At 49.7% G+C, this 15,074-nt stretch overlaps 1 protein-coding gene across 4 annotated transcripts in view; it reads left to right on the top strand.

The window, feature by feature from the left end:
• The first annotated feature begins 323 nt into the window (after nt 1-323).
• NEXN (nexilin F-actin binding protein) overlaps nt 324-15,074 on the top strand; it is a 52,165-nt gene continuing 37,414 nt past the window's right edge. For 2 of the 4 annotated variants that reach the window (XM_036753890.1, XM_036753891.1), the window contains exon 1: nt 395-546. The gene's annotated coding sequence lies outside the window, so the exon portion shown is untranslated. Of the gene's footprint in view, nt 547-15,074 lie in introns of all 4 variants that reach the window. The other 2 variants (XM_036753893.1, XM_036753892.1) reach the window with 2 other exon arrangements.

The following is a 15,074-nucleotide window of genomic DNA, read 5'->3' as shown; positions in this document are numbered from 1 at the left end:
CAGTGTAATTAGGTTAAGGCATTCTGGACCTGTGGCCGCTGTTTGGGGAGCCAGGGGGACCCCCGTTCTCTCGCACCCTTCTCCCCAGACGTGCCAGGAGCACGGATTCTTCATTGAACTCTGGAGTCCCTAGTGTCCTGGCCCCAGCTCACTGCGGGCAGCGTCCTCTGGGGCAGAGCTGGCCGTGGCCCCCAGCCCCGGCGGGCAGCCCCCCTTGCTCCCCTCCCTGGGGGCGGGGCGGGGTGGGGAGCCCAGGCAGGGGCAGCAGCGGCCGCGTGCCTTGGAACAGCTGCAGGGCCGGCGCTGGGCCCGCCTGGAATGCGGGGCGGCCGCGCACCGGGACTTTTATGGAAACTTGCAGCTCTAGACGCGGCGGCGGCCAAGGGGGTGTACACAGCAGCGGCAGCGGCAGTGGGAGCAGCGGCAGCGGCGGCGGCGGCGGCAGCCCAGGGGCCCCCCACTTTTTGGCCTCCGCCCGCCTCGGGATCCAGACGGAAGGACGCGCACAGGGTGCGCGGGGCTCGCTTCTCGGCCGCTCCCTTGGAGGTAAGAGAGCTCGGGGCCACTTGGGTGGGGGGCGGCACAGCCCCCGGGACGCGTCCTTCCCCCATCCCCCGGCTGCGTGGGGGTCCGGCACTCAGTGTCCCCTCGCCCGCTGCTGGCAGCGCCCCTCGTCAGCCCCACGCCAGCCCCTCGGGGGTTCCTGTTTCTGGCGCACGAACCCCCTCCCGGCCTTGGTCCCAGGATAGGCTCCCCGGGCTCGGGACCCAGTCGGACTGGGGTGAGGGGGGTGGAGGGGTGGGGGCGGGGCGGGACTCGCTCGGCCAAGAGATGTGGGCTCCTGGGGGAGCCCAGCCCGCTCCCGACCCCTTGGCCCGGGATCTGTCCTGCCACGCCGTCCCTGCGGCGGCGGAGACTGGGGAGTGAGGGGTGGGAATCTCGGACTGCAGCGCTCCTCGTTCCCCAGCATCCCCATCTTGGGATCCTGCCCGAGGTGGGGGTGGGGGTGGCTGGGGCTGGAAGTCGGGACGGGGATTGGCCTGCCCGCCTGCCTTGGGGTCCACTTTACATCTTCCCAGAGCGGCCGGGGGTGGCGAGAAGTCACGGAAGGCTGAAGGGGGTGGGGGTCCGGCTGCAGTGGCTTAGGGGTCTGAGGACCCAAGATTGAGCTGGAAAGAACCCCAAGGGCCGTCTAGTCACGTCCAGTCTCAGGTGGGGGAGGAAAGACGGGACAGGAGTCTCTGAAGCTCCCACAACAGGGCACAACAACAAAAAAGGAGGGAGGCTCCTGCTGGAGTCTTCCTCTCGGGGAAGAAGAGGTCCTGGAAGGGCGAGGGAGTAAGGAAACCAGTCCCCAGCCGGGCAAGTCACTTAACCTGTTTGCCTCAGTTTCCCCAACTGAGAAGTGGGGTTGATAATAACCCTCCCCTAAATGTGCACCTGCCTCGCAGGGTTGTCGTGAGGATCCAGTGAGATAATGTCTGTAAAGCGCTTAGCACAGTGCCTGGCACATAGTACGGCCTGTAGAAATGCTTGTTATTAGTTATGATTCTAATACACGGCGAGGAAGGGGAGGCCCAGAGATAGCTCAGTTTGGAAACCAGCTCTTCTGCCTCCAGACCCAGCACCTTGTCCTCCACATCCCCACCTTCACTTTCTATTTACTTCGGCCTCCTCGATGTCACTCAGGCTGTCCTTAGGGAAGGCACGGACAGGGAGAGCGACCTCGGGGCGTGCCACAAATGGAGGGTCCATTCATCTGCTCCTTTTGGATTTGAGCTCGGGTCTGACCTCGTTTAATCAAGTCTCCCCAGGAGGACTTGGTCACGTTCTGTCACCACATAAGCATGTCTTGGATAGCTCGTTAAATAAACGTTCGTGGATATTGTCTTAGTCACTGTCTGCCTGTGCAGACCACCCGGAATATTTTTACCTAATGGCCTATTCATGGGATAATTTATTGCACTAAGTCTGATTTCCCCGGCCAGGCCACTTCCTTCTCTGCCCAAGACAGGTTGAAACTTGTGAGCAACTTGGAAGGCTGGGGTTGGTAAGGTGGCTTAAACACTTAGGACTTCGCTGACACAGGGTCTAGGAAGTAAACATTTACGATGGGGGGGGGGGGGGGAGGGGGAGGACGGGGCTCCTATTCTATCCACAACCTCGAGCTTCTCCTGAACTTGTTACTATAAGAAAAATAATCATGTTTTATTTCGTTAAATGAGGGACCCTGGAAAGTGCTTTGAGAAGAACGTGACAGCCTCCCCGCCCAGGCTCCAGCGCCGGCTGTCTCTGCCTCATTAGCCCTAACTCAGTGGGGGGCTTGGGCTGGGAGTGGAGCTGGAAGCTCCTGGCTCCCCATCCACTGTCAGGCTCTCTCTCTTAAAGCTCTCTATAAATGCCGACTCTTATTGTTAAAAAAAAATAGAATAAAGAAGGGTGAGGATCAAATACTTGGATTTCCAAGGGTTGGTAGAAGGTTTAATGCTTTAAATGAGAGAACCAAGGAATGGGAGGGGATGGAGGGAGGGTGCTGGAAGAAAATGAAACCTCACCTTTGAATGAGCTTGGATTATTAAATGGAATATGAGAAGATTCACCCTGAGATTTCTAAGCATCCCAGTTTTTAAGGATATTCTTCTGACCGATGCGTTGATGTCTTATGTAGCAACAACCTACCCCACCCCCCCAGTGAAAACAAAACAAAAATCTCACTCTCAAGGCCCCATGGAGCTGGGATTTAGTCATGTATTTAGAAGGGTAACAAGAATGTATTAAGTGCGTATTATGGGCCAGGCATCATGCTGAGTTTTACAAATAATGGTTCTTCCAGTACTCACCACAACCCTGGGAGGTAGGTGCCATTAGGATCCTCATTATACAGTTGAGGAAACTGAGGCAGACCGAAGTTAAGGGACTGGACCAGGGTCACACAGCTGGTGAATTATCTGGGGCAGGATTTGAACTCATCTTCCTGAGGCCAACCATCAGCTTTGCCAGCTACCTGCCTCTAGATTGAAGTCAGGAAAAGTTTCTGACCATCCTCAAAAGGAGGCCGAGTAATCACATTGGGTAGAGAGATAGGACAGGACAGATGGCTGCTGGGGGCCTCTAGGTCATTCTATCTCAGTGCACAGAAGGCATCCTGTCCCCACCACAGGCTTTTCAACCTCTTTTATTCCAAAAGAAAATGAAACCTTCTTTTTCCTGCTCACATTAAAATGGAACCTGTGCTATTTAAAAAACCCCAAACCCACCTCCTGCTCTGTAAGCCCCATCATCATCAGAATGTGTGTCATGCCAGCAGATCCATCTTTAGCATCAGTGAGAGAACGTTCTGCAGCAGCCATGGGAGCCGCATTCTCCCACTCCCCGGGCTCCCCCTGCCTGCCCCCCAAACTCTGAAACTTCCTTTGAAGTATTCAGGTTAGGGCTGAACAGAACAGGGACTGGAGAGAAAGACAATGAAGCTAAGAGCATCAGGTTCAAGGCTAGGCTCGGCGCCGAAGTGATGTCAGTCTATAATCTCCTGCCCTGTGACCGATGACTCAGAACTGCAGTGACCCTCAGTGACTCACATCCTTAAAAACAAACAAACCCCCTTGTCACTTCTAAAAAGTTGGAGGGGGGTCCAAATTCTTGCATAAGTGTGAAGCTAGTTAACCAGTGCTGGGGGGAGCGCCTGAAAGGAGAGAAGGCAGGAAGAAGAGGAGATGATGGCAGGTGCGCTGCCCTCTGCCATGCCTGCTCTGGAGCCAACAGACTCACCTTCATCTGAAATCTTTCTGAGCCTTTCTGGGCCTGGTTGCCCTTTCACCCATCCTCTGGGGAGCTGGAATCTGCCTTCCAGGCTGCCATCACTGGGTGACCTCTCCCTCTGAGGTTCATTCAGGCCATAGGTATCACTAGTCAGACTCTAGACACTGTTCTCTCCTGTTCTCCAGGAGTTCCTTCCTCCTTCTTATCTCCCTCCCTTCTTTCCTTCCTCCCTCCCTCCCTCCCTTTCTTTTCCTTCTTTCCTCCCTCCCTTCCTTCTTTCCTTCCTTCCTCCCTCCCTCCCTTCCTTCCTCTCTCCCTCCCTCCTTCCTTCCTTTGTTCCTCCCTTCCTTCCTCCCTCCCTTCCTTTCTCTCTCCCTTCCTTCCTGTCTCCCTGCCTCCCTTCCTCCCTCCCTTCCTTCCTCTCTCCCTGCCTCCCTCCCTCCCTTCCTTCCTTCCTCCCTTCCTCCCTCCATAAATCCAGTGCCTGACTCATGGCCTTTCCTGTCCAAAATCTTGCCCTACCAAGCCTCAGCCTTGGGTGACCCCCCATTACTGCCTTTGCTTCTGCTCACATGATGCTGAAAGCAGAAAGAGAACATCCCCAAAACTGGATCCATTGATGTTCCAGGTCAGCTGGGTTCCCGTTGCTGTAGGAAATGCTTTGACATCTCCCTACTTGATCTACTCTCCCACTCCGCACAGTGACTCTTCCAGACCTTTTCATCCCTCCCCAAACCTTCCATGGCTTTCCTCCCCCCCAGCTGAGAACCTCATCCTCCTCTTTCACAGGAAAAGTTGGAGAAGCTGTGGGAAGAAAGGCCTCTCTTCTGCCCTCATCATCATATTGAACCACTTAGATGCCCAAGGCTACTTTCTCCTCCAGCCCTGTCTCTTTGCCAAGGCTAAGCCCTCTCCTGCCCCAGGGTCCCCTCCAGTCCCCTCTATCACCCCTCCTCTGACTGCTTCTCTGCTGCCTCCGAACACGCCCATGGACCCCCTCACCCGATCCTTCCATCCCTGCCAGCTGTCATCCCACATCTCTTCTTTGAAAAGTCTGTCTCCAGTCAAGGCCCCCACTTGCGATGTGGCTTCCGACCTCATTGTTTGCCTGAGACTGCTCTCTCCAAACTTACCAATGATCTTTGAATGACCCAATCCAAAGGCCTTCCTCAATCCTCACTCTCCTCGACCTGTCTATAGCCTTGGGCACCGAAGAGCGCCCTCTCCTCCTTGGTGACTGCTTCTCTGTAGGTTTTTGGGCACCCTCCCCCGACCTTTCTCTTCTGATTCTTCTCTGACCACTCTTTCATCTCCTTTGCCGGATGCTCCCATAGTCGCACCCCTCTAACTGTGGGTGGTTCCCAGGGCTCTATCCTTGGCCCTCTCCTCTTCTTTTATAGCATTTCCCTTGGTGATCTCATTTCATCAACTCTCACCTCTATTCAGAAGATTGTCAGATGTATTTGTCCATTCTTCCTGTTTCTCCTGACCTCCAGCCTCAGGTGCCAATTACCTGTTGAACATCTTGAACTCAACACATCCATAATGGAATTTGTCTTCCCCCAACGCTTCCCTGACTGCTGAGGGCACCATCATCCTCCCAGTCCCCAGGTTCACCGCCTAGAAGTCATCCTTGCCTCCTCACTCTCACCCCCATGTCCAGCCAGTTGCATGAATCCTCCAACCTTGCCCCTGTCACCCCACACCTCGATCAGTGCAATAGCTGCTGGTGGGTCTGCCTGCCTCCAGCCTCTCCCTGATCCAGGCCATTCAGCCACTAAAGAGTCTTCATCATGGGCAAAGTTGACCGTGTTACCCACCCCACTCCCATTCAGTCACCTCCAGTGGCTCCCCTTGGCCTCCATGTTCAAATCTGAAATCCTCCACTTGGCTTTTCAAGCCATAGTAGCTGGGCCGACTCCTACCTTTCCAGTCTTCCTAGAACTTGTTCCTGTCTCGTGCTCCTATCCCATGACACTGCCCTCCTCTCTGTCCACAGACAAGCCCCTCTTCTCTTGTTCCTGGCATTTTTCTGGCTGTGCCCCATGCCTAGAATGCTCTTCCTCCTCATCCCTGCCTGCCAACCTCCCCCAAGAACAAAGCCTTTCCTGTCCTCCTTAGCGAGTCTCGCCTCCTGGCTCTTGTTTGTGTGGAGTTGTTTGCTCTCACTCACTAGAGTGTGAGCACCTTGTTTCTCCCTCTGGTTTTTTCGCCTTTGGATCCCCAGCCCTTAGCACAGCATCTTCCACACAGTAGGTGCTTAGTAAATATTTGTTGAATGGCAATCTGACATGTCTTTGTGTGTGGGTGCCTGCACGTTTCTGGTACATTGAGCACAAGACAAATGTCTTTCTACTCTGCTTCTTAGCTTGTGAGATCTTAGCCGTGCTTTTGCATCGTTCTGTTCTTGTTGGATGACTCTCCTCTGGGCCTCATCACCTGCTAACTTTGTGCATGGTGTCTCCTTACAATTTAAAAATACACAATCCGCTCCTCTGACATGGCCCTGCCTGGGCAGACTGCTTTGCCTTTTCATCTGCCCTGCTGAGACTGTCATGCCAATGCCTGGCACACTTTGGGCACGTAATAAATGCTTGTTGGCTGGCTTTTCAAAGGCCATCAAATAGCAGGTCCTGGGGATGGAATCAGGCAATGTAAGCTCCTTGAGGGGAGGGATTGTTTCATTCCTTGGCTTTATACCTAGCACGTAGTACAGGCTTAACAAATGCTTGTTGACTGAATAAATGAGCATGCAATAAGTACCTACTATGTGCCAGGCACCAAGGATGCAAAGATAAAAATAAACCTGGGCAGTCATGAGGACAATGTAGCTCCCAAAACAAATAGGGACGTTTTGGGGAAAACATAGTGAATTCAATTTCAGATGTGTTGAGCTGAGATGCCTATGGAGCACCAAGTGATCCATGTCTGCTAGGTAGTTAGCAAATGTAATAGTTTGGGAGAGAGATAGGGCTGGATACCCAGATTTTGGAGCTGACGAGGTCCCCAGCCAAGGGAGGAAAAGGGAGGAGAAGAAGGTTAGGGATGGCTACCTGCTACAGGGGAGAAAGCAGATGATCCAGAACAGGGGACTGAGGAGAGGTCAGACCTAGAGGAGCAGGGTGCTTCGCACCATCAGACATCCCAGGGAGGCTAGAGAGAGCCCCAGTGGAATGAGGAGCAGCCCTTGCATCTGCAGGCCCCTCCCTCTCTGGAATCCTAGCAATCCATTAGTTACCCAACTGGTCTCGAGGCTGTTCGTGTCCATGGAAGCTCGGTACACTTTGGGCAATACTGATTCCAGCTTAGAAAACCCATGTGAAGGCTAAGTGGCAGAGGCTGCCTGTTTCTTCATATAAATTAAAGTCAGCTCAAGTGCTTTGAGGGAGAATATAACACAAATAAGTTTCCAATATAAATTCGTGCTGGAATTGTTATTCCCAGAATGGGCTTGTGCTGACCTGGCCCCTGAGGACTTCAGAGCAACCTCCTCTGGGTTCTTGTGCCTGCTTGGCTGTCTCTTCTTAGCCTCTGTCCTCCCAAAGGCTTCTCTCGACCTCTCCAAGGTGACTGCAGTACAGGCACTCAATCAGTCAGTAACATTTATTAAGCACCTGCTACATACCAGGCGCTGGGCTGCCACTAATAACCCCCCTTTTAAAGCTCCTCTTAGGGAAAATGCTTTTAGAACTGCTGCAAGAAGGGACTGCTTTGTTTTGGTTATTTTGGACAGGGGAAATGTGGGTACATTTGTAGGCAGTGGATTTGGGAGGATGGAAGGTGAGAGAAAGAGGGAATGGTGGAGGGGATGAGAGGGGATAGGCTCAAGAACAAGATGAGTCAGCCTTGGTGAGGTGAAAACTCATCTCTTCTGGCACACAGTAGGAGCTTAATAAAGGCTCATTGATTGGTTAAGCTTCCTTTCAGTTCTGGGATTCTGTGATATCCCTTGAGACCCTAAAAACAGAGAGGAAAGGGGAGAGAATGGGGAGAAGGAACAAGGACTGAGAGCCTCCTGAAAGGGTAGAGGGGGAGCCCTTGTTCTTTTCTCCACTTATCCAGGCCTGCCATGTTTTTTCACCCAAGTGGCTGCTAGAATCCTCCCTGTTCCCAGTATTCCCTGTCAGAGATGTAGGGAAAGCCAGTCACTTGAGACCCTGGGCTAGGAATCCCAGCCAGTCAACAAGTATTTATTGGCATAAGGGAAACAGTCCCTGCCCTCAAGGAGCTAACAGTCTAACCAGGGAGATATGCACATATCCAGGGAGAGATAAAATAGAGATGAAGTCATTTTGCTGGGAAGGACATCAGCAACTGGAGGGGTCAGGGAAGGCGACATTGGATCTGAGCCTTGAAGGAATTCACATGAACAGCTGTGTGAAAGAGTAATGTCTAGTAAGGCTGGAAAGGTCAGCAAGATGGTGACGCACTTTCACTGTCAGAGGAGTTTGGACCCTGGTGAGGCGGGGGATGGGGCACAGGTGAGTGACATGGTCAGTTCCAAGATTTAGGAGAATTACTGGTAGCCGCCATCTCCTCGCTCCAGTGTCTGATTAAGGGCCTTTCCTTCACTGAATCGTCATACATGCCGCTTCGCTCTCCCCCTTGTTGGGTTCAGTGATCATCTCTGTTCAGATGACTCTCACACACAGCCTCCCCACTGGCCATTGGCCATGATGGACTGGATGCCCCCGAAGTAGATTTTCGGACTCACCAGACCCTCTCCAACCCAGGCCTCTTCCGACCTTTCTTTAGGTCTGCAGTGGTTGTTATAGACCTCTAGACCTAACTCTCATTCAGCTGCATGGCCACATTTTCTTCTTTACAGATGCACAGCTTTTCTTACACACTCTCCTTTCCTATACTCACAGGTTCTTTATCACAGCGATTCAAGCCCCCATCACCTTTCTCCACCCCCTCCTCCATTTTGTCTGCTGCCTCAAGCCTGTCTGTCCCTCAGTCCATCACCAAACTGATTGTCTTCAGTCACAGGGCTGACCCCGTCCTTCCATAACCCTACTCCACAAACTCCTGTTGGTGCCCTATTACTTCTCCTCTGTCTGGCAGGTAAAGGCCAGGCCCCTTCCTGCATTTCTGATCCCCATTATGCTCTCCATGGTCCTACCATAGCTCCCTCTCCCACTTCCAGAGGGCTCTCCCACTGAAGCTCCCTCACATCCTTCAGGAACCCCCCAAGCACCCCCTTCCACGGGAGCCTTTCCTGGTGCCCCAGCTGCTTGTGCCTCCCCTTGTCTGCTTTGAACTGTGTGTTCTTTCCACCCACAGGTGTCCATGTTGTCTTCCCCATTAAAACAGAAGCCAAAGGGCACAAATTGGTCTTGCTTTTGACTGTGTATCCCCAGCTCTTAGCACAATGCCTGGCACATGGGAGGTGTGCTTAATCAATGGTTGGTAATTAGAGGAGGGCTAGAATTTGAACCCAGGCCCTTTTATTCTGAATCTTCTGCTCTTCCTGTTATGCTTGGAGGCCTCACAGGAAGTAAGGAACAGAATTTATGGAGCAACTTTCTGACAATTTGGGCTGCCTCAAGAGGTAGTGAGAACCCTATCACTGATGCTCTTGAAGGGAAAGGGGATGAGTGCTTAGCAGGGCTTTTGGAAAGGAGATTTCTATTCAAGTCTGGCTTGGTGCCCTGTGTTTCTGTAATATTTGTTGGTGGATTATCAAGTTAGGCAGAAAATGATCATTTGAGTCTCTTCTGAGAATCTCCTCCTCTTCCTCCTTTGTAAAATGAGGGTTTGGGCTAGGCTGTTAGGCCTTCAGGTCCCTTCCCCCTCTGCTGGTCTTAAGGCCATTCCTGTCCACTGAGACTTTGCACACTCTGGGTGTGGTTGATCCCAGAAAAGCTCTGCTTAGAAAACTATTAATCACCCCTGTGAAGACTGAGCAGCAGAGGCTGCTTGGCTCTTTATATAAACTAAATGACAGCCCATGTGTCTTGGGGGTATCATCCCCACCACAGATTTGTGCTGACCTGACCCTTGGACACTTGTTGCTGCCTGGATGTTCTCTTATTAGCCTCTCTCCTCACAAACGCCATTCTAACCTTTGCCTAGAGGAAAAAGGAGTCTCTCCCTGCTCCCCCCCCCACACCCCTGTCCCCGTCCCAGCACTGTCTCCGGTGCCACTTTGGATCTGATTCCTTACTTATAAAACAAGGGGGCTGGACCAGGGAACATCTGAGGTCCTTCTCAGCTCTAAAGATGATCCCATTGGAAGGGGAGAGAGTGTTTTAGCCACCCATCTCCATTAATGTAATCGTGGAAGGCCCAAACAACTTAATTGGGCCAATGGTCCCAGAACGTAATCACAAAGTGTAAGCCAAGCATGAAGGAATTTTCCTCCAAGGCCACCACAACGTGTGAACAAATCCTTGATCAAGTTGAAGGTTATAGAACTTCAGCCGTTGGATAAAAGGCAGCTGACACTCTACTTGAAACAGCTTGTGACTGGCTAAAAGAATCACGTAAGACCCTAGATGTGTGTGTAAAAGCGATAGGCAAATTCAGAAGTTGGCCAGCCCAGCTGAGGAAGCCGATAGTCTCAGGAGTACTTTGTGGAAGCCTCTACCAAGGAAAATAGAAGTGGTGGTGCTGGAGGTAGAGGAGCAGCATGAACTGGGTGGGAAGGCTGACTCTCCTCCCCTCCCCCGCTCACCAGTCACCTCTTTGGAGAAAAGGCAGTCCATCCACTTAGTCTCCTCTCTGTCCCATGGAAGGTGCCCAATAAATGCTTATTCATTGACTGGTGTATGAATCTGCCCTTTGTTCCTCTTATGCAGATAAATTCAATATACCACAAAGGGTATATATATATATATAAATAAAACATATATATATGTGTGTATACACACACACACACACACACACACACACACATATATATGTTTTATCTGCCCCGTAGACTGTAAGCTCTTTGAGGGTAAGGACAGTTTCATTTTGTCACTGTATCCCTGTCTAAACACAGTGCCTGGCAAGTAGTTTCCATTTAATAAACATTTATGAAATGAGCTGAATTAATGCCTGCCCTGTTTATCTCCTATTTCACAGCCAAACTTCTCTAGTGAGTAATCAATACCCACTGTCTCTATGATTATTATCCTGGAGGCATTTTTAAGGCAGGCAGAAAGCTGGACTATGGGTGATATCAATTAGGAGGCATTTAATGGCCTAGAAATGAACCAGGACATTTCAGTATCTCAAATATTATGAGGGAAAATCAGACCTTGTGCTCGATTTTTAGAGGAATTCTATGAGGAAAGTGACAGCTGTATTTTGGGATTTAAGATTTTTAGCTGGTTGGGGCCACTATTTAAAATAATACTTCAAATCAGTGGCACTGTTTTGGTTTGCATTGCTGGTGCATATTACATAGGGAGACGAAAGGAGGAAAGCCAATGTACATATTCTGTAGGGTCTGGAGAGTTTGGATCATAGGTGGGCAACTATTACCCTGTGGGGCTGGCAAGTCCCTGGGTCCTCTGCAGCATGAGAGAGTCACACCAGCCAGAGGTTCTTAGCTCTTTCTGGGTCCTGGTCCCCTTTTGCCAGACTCCTTCTCAGAATAATGTCTTCAAGGGTGTAAAATACAATACAACAGAAACCCATGATGTTGAAACAGTTATCAAAATATTAAAAAAAATAGTTCATGGACCCCAGATTAAGAAACTTTGCACTATCACCAAATTGTTTCTAAGGGTCTTTGCAGCTCTAAATTATTTGAATCTGTAAAAAAACAAACAAACAACAAAGCTAAACATTTTATGCCTGGAAGCAGACTTTAGATTCAATGGTGATCATATCCTTATCTGTGTATTTATTGATGGCATCCTGGACGAACATAGGAGAAAAGAAGCATCCTGTCATTCTGGCGAGGATTTCCAATGAACAAGCTTGGCTTTAGAGAATTGGGAGAATTCATCTCCCTGCCATCATTGCAGAGGAAGAGGGCCACAGATGTGAAATATTGAGTGTACATATGGTCAGACACCATCAATGTGTTGGGCAGTTTTGTGAATCTGCTTTTTCTCTTTCTTTGTTACTAGGGGTGTATATCTCTGAGTAGTGTAGGAGGGAAGGAGGTATTTGGGAATGAGGATGATGTAAAAACAAAAGACACCAGTAAATATAAGATGAAAAAAAAAGTATCTGACTCAGTGGAAGTTCTCCTCTCAAAAAGAGTCTTCCATGCATATGTCAAGAGAGAAGTTTTTCATGGATCCTCCCTGGTGTTTGCCATTGTCATGTAAGGAGGATGAGAGGGTGGGGTTCTCTTCACAGCCCTGTTTGTAGATGTCACACGCTGGCTCCTTTCCAAACACTCCGGGTCCATGAACACAATGAGGTCTGTGACCTTGAAGGAGATCAGGCCAACAACCCACACAGGAGAAACTAAAAGGATGAAAAGAACCAGTGGGCCATATTACAGCGTGCAGACAAAGAACAGTTGACTGGATTAGTCCGTCACTGCTGTCGCAGCTATTGTGGCTGTGTAAAACCAACAACAGCCGGCACACAGAAGGCCACTAACGCAGGCTCTTTTGATCTGTTTTACTAAGGAAAGCAGTGTTAAGGGATTCACAGTCTTACTTTAATCACGCATATAAATATCATTCCCTTAGTTCACGAGGAAAAGCCAGCAACCTGAGCTTCAGAGCAAATACAAACATACACAATATAAACAAACCAAATCATAATTCATAGTTACCAGGAAAGCATCAACATCTGGGTTTACAAGCTGTGGGGCTCTTAACAAGGCTACCCAGAGTCCCACATCACTCTTCCAGTGACTGAGAGCCCCAAGGGAGAATGTCAGCCTCTGGGTTTATATATCTTGTTCAGGGCCAAAGGGCGATACAAACCCACTTGACCTAAAAGCCTCTGGTGTCACAAACATGTCACTCAAACCCATGCAAACCAGGCATTCTCTTGAGGCAAGGAGGTCATCAAAGACTCCTAATTTAATCAAAGAAACAAAGGCCAAACTCTTCAAGGGCACTTGATTAAATAAGTGCTAACAGAGAAAACGTAAAAGAAAGTGCCACCTTAATTAATATTACAACTGCTTATATCGTAGATTGGCACTGGTGATGGACTGTGAATTGGGCACAGACCTGTGTAAGAGGAAAAGAGAAACTGGATAGCATTTGGGAAATGGTAGCATTTTCAAACATCCCAAAGTTTCCCAAAACAAAAACTGTCTTCCGTAAATGTTGGATGGCTCTAAATCGTAGGCCACTACAGTTTCTGAAGAATCAAGATTGTAGGTGATCCACAAGGAAAGGAGAGACACGTGATGGACATGTGTTGGCAGTCTCATGTTTCCAGCCATGACTTGGGCATAAGAAATGACCCAAGGAATATTACTCAGTAAATATATGATCAGAAAGGTGAACTTTTTTTTTTGTTTTTTTTTAGCAAGCTGGATAGACAGTCTGGGAGGGGCACTGGTAGCTGCATTAAAAGGCCAAGGAAAAAGTCTCTGGTGCATTGTGTCAAATCCACAGAGATACTTGATGGGAGGGCATGAATGAGAATTGCAGAACATGAGAACGGATCCATCAGCAAGCATTTATTCAGTATCCCGACGTGTCAGGCACTGCCAAGACAAAGACCCAAATGTAACTAGAGACCACATGCCCATAGGTGTGTGGGCACATACAAGGTGGACACAACATAGATATAACTCGTCGAGCCTGGGCACAGCCGTTGCAATGGCAGAAGGTGGGAGGTGGGGAGCCACTCGTGAGGAGCCACGAGATGAAACTGGAAAGGGGGGCTGGGCCAGGCTGTGAAGAGTTAGTGTCAAATCCTTAAAGTAACAGGAAATACCTGGATCTTGCTGAGCAGAGGCATGAGGTGGTGTCAGGGAGACCATTGTCATAGGCCAGGCGAGTGGTGAGGAGGAGAGAGAAGAGAAAGGCCTGGGTGAGAGAGAATTCAAAGCTGACAACATGGGGGCAGGGGTAGGGATTACTGGGGGCTTGGGAACCCCTGGCAAAAGAGTTAAGAGGGATGAGTTTGGGGTGGGGAGAAACATAACGGTTCTATTTAGGACATGTTGAGATCAAAGTATCTAAGGAATGTTCAGTTCAAAACATTCAGTAGGTCCCATGGGCCTGGTACTCTTGAGACAGGACCGCAAGCCATGGTAGGAATATCCTTGTCAATTCCACACTGCAAACAGGGGAAGGGCATCAGAGCTGAGTGTAGCCACTCATTGTCTCTGGGATCCCGAGGGAGCCTTGGACAAGACGAGTCTGCATTCAAGGTCCTTTCCCACTCTCCATCTACAATTAGATGATCCCAAGTAAATACAGTGTAATTTGATAGAGAAGTCACTTGAATTTGGGGGAGGGGTGGGGAATCAGGGAGGCTTTCTTGTAGTAGATGGCATCTGAGGTTTCTGAGAGGCTGAGATGAAGAGGGAATGTGATCTGGGCATAGGGCATAAGCTAAAGGCATGAAGATAATAGATGGAGTGTGGGGTTTAGGAACGGCAAGTAGTCCCAAGGCACGTGAGAAAAGAAATCAGCCCAGTCACCCCATAGGATACCCAAAGTGGAAGAGGAATCTTGCTCATCAGATGCCAGGCCGGTGCACAAGGCACTCGGTGAGCAGGCCCCTTTTGGGGCACCCCTCATCCAACCCCCAAACTTTACAGGTGAGGAAACGGGGCCAGGGAAGTTTGCGCACTTACCAGGTAATCAGTGACAGAAGTGGGTTGGAGAGGGCTTGGGTCCTCTCCAAATTCAGTGCTGGTTTCTTTTTTGATTATGTAAAACATTTCCATGTTAGTCACTTTGTACAAGAGGACCCAAATAAAAGAAAAAACTGAAAGAAAGACAGTGAAAACAGCATGCTTCACTCTGTATTTAATCAATATCAGTTCTTTCTCTGGAGGTGGATGGCGTTTTTCATCATGAGTCCTTTGGGATTGTCTTGGATCATTGTTTTGCTGAGGAGAGCTAAGTTAATCACAGTTGATGTTGTACAGTGTTGCTGCAGCATTCCTCTGGTTCTGCTTGTTTCGCTTAGCATCAATTCATGGAAGCCTTTCCAGGTTTTTCTGAAGTCATCCTGCTTGTCATTTCTTATAGTACAGTAATATTCCACAGCTTGTTAAGCCATTCCCCAATTGATGGGCATCCCCACAATTTCCAATTCTTTGCTTCCACAAAAAGAGCTGCTATAAATATTTTTGTCCTTTTCCTTTTTTTGGATGTCTTTGGGATATAGACCTTGCACTGGCATTGCTGGATCAAAGGGTATGCAGTTTTATAGCCCTTTGGGCA

This window comes from Trichosurus vulpecula, chromosome 4 (genome assembly GCF_011100635.1).
Source record: "Trichosurus vulpecula isolate mTriVul1 chromosome 4, mTriVul1.pri, whole genome shotgun sequence".
Lineage (NCBI taxonomy): Eukaryota > Metazoa > Chordata > Mammalia > Diprotodontia > Phalangeridae > Trichosurus > Trichosurus vulpecula.
This window is presented reverse-complemented; position numbering and strand designations above follow the sequence as displayed.